This window comes from Peromyscus californicus, unplaced genomic scaffold (genome assembly GCF_007827085.1).
Source record: "Peromyscus californicus insignis strain IS unplaced genomic scaffold, ASM782708v3 Scaffold_24__1_contigs__length_46423439, whole genome shotgun sequence".
NCBI lineage: Eukaryota > Metazoa > Chordata > Mammalia > Rodentia > Cricetidae > Peromyscus > Peromyscus californicus.
Window position 1 is genome coordinate 28,409,578 of NW_026294535.1, and position 1,295 is coordinate 28,410,872.

Genomic DNA, 1,295 nt, shown 5'->3' on the forward strand with positions numbered 1-1,295 from the left:
ATCAATGGACCTAGAATACATAGTAATAAGTGAGGTCACCCAATCTCAGAAAGAAAAATAAAAAAGGAACACATGTTCTCTCTCAAACATGGATCTTAGCTTATAATGTGTGTGTGTGTGTGTGTGTGTGTGTGTGTGTGTGTGTGTGTGTGTGTGTGTATGCCTGTAAGTTTGGATAAAGTATAATATTTAAAAAAGAGACCAAGGAAGGAAAATAGTCATGGAAGATGATATAAAGTTATTGTTTTCCTTTCTCTTTTTTTTGTGGTAGATAAGTACGTAAAATGTAGCTGAGCTGATCATCCAAGTGTAAAACCCTAAGTGAAGCTCCCGGGCTTCAGAACGTCCATTCTAACTGTATTGAAGGTCACTGAGATGTACAGAGGTTAGACTGGCCAAATGTTTGAGTAGCTGCCTTGCTCGAGCTGTGTGGTGTTTCTATTTGTGAATTCATTACAATGAAGTGATTTTTATTATAAAAACTTCGCAAATTTGCTTATATTCTTTGTACAGGGGCCATGTTAATCTCTGTTTTGTTCCACTTTTAGCAAATGCGCTGTCAAAGTGATCGCCCAACATAGTTTTTGTTTGTTTGTTTGTTTAAAACATGTGTTTTCATTTTATGTACAGGTACTTGACCTGTATGTTTGTGCTCCACGCGCCTGCCTGGTGCCCACGGAGGCCAGAAGAGGGCATCAGATGTCCTAGATCTGGAGTTAGAGATGGTTGTGAACTACCATGTGGATCCTCGGAATCAAACCCAGGTCTTTTGGAAGAGCAGCCAGTGCTCTTAACTTTTCCATCCCCTCAACATATTTTTAAAAAGGTAAATACATCTCTTCAGAATTTTATCTTTATTACACTTAATCAATCTATTGGGAATTTTTAAAAAGGAATTCTGTAATTATATGGCCAGCAGGGGGCAACTAAATACTTGGAAATGGCACCCTGAGCAAGGGAAAAAAAAAGTTAAAATTGGGATTGTCTGTTGGCATTGTGCTGTGCGAGACAGCTGAATGCCTTTTAAAATGGTAATTAACACCTAGTCACACATTCACACTTCGAATTTGTGAAAATAATTGAGCACTCTTAAGCAGACAGATTATAAAACCACATGCTAAGGCCTGTCTGTGCTACACTGTTTGGGTTTTCGGTGTTCATATGTGTCTGTCTTGCTTTTAATTTTTATTATAAAAACATGGACGAGAGTTTTAAGAAATGATGACTATAGTCATCAGAATCATGGTGGGTTATTAAACCCATTTTCATATACAAATACAAAAATTCTGAAAAAT

General features: G+C 37.1%; 1 non-coding gene across 1 annotated transcript; it reads right to left on the minus strand.

Annotated features, from left to right (window-relative positions):
- Positions 1-468: 468 nt before the first annotated feature.
- Positions 469-572, minus strand: LOC128120134 (U6 spliceosomal RNA). The gene has a single exon (XR_008221781.1). It is a non-coding gene; the product is annotated as a U6 spliceosomal RNA (small nuclear RNA).
- Positions 573-1,295: the final 723 nt, after the last annotated feature.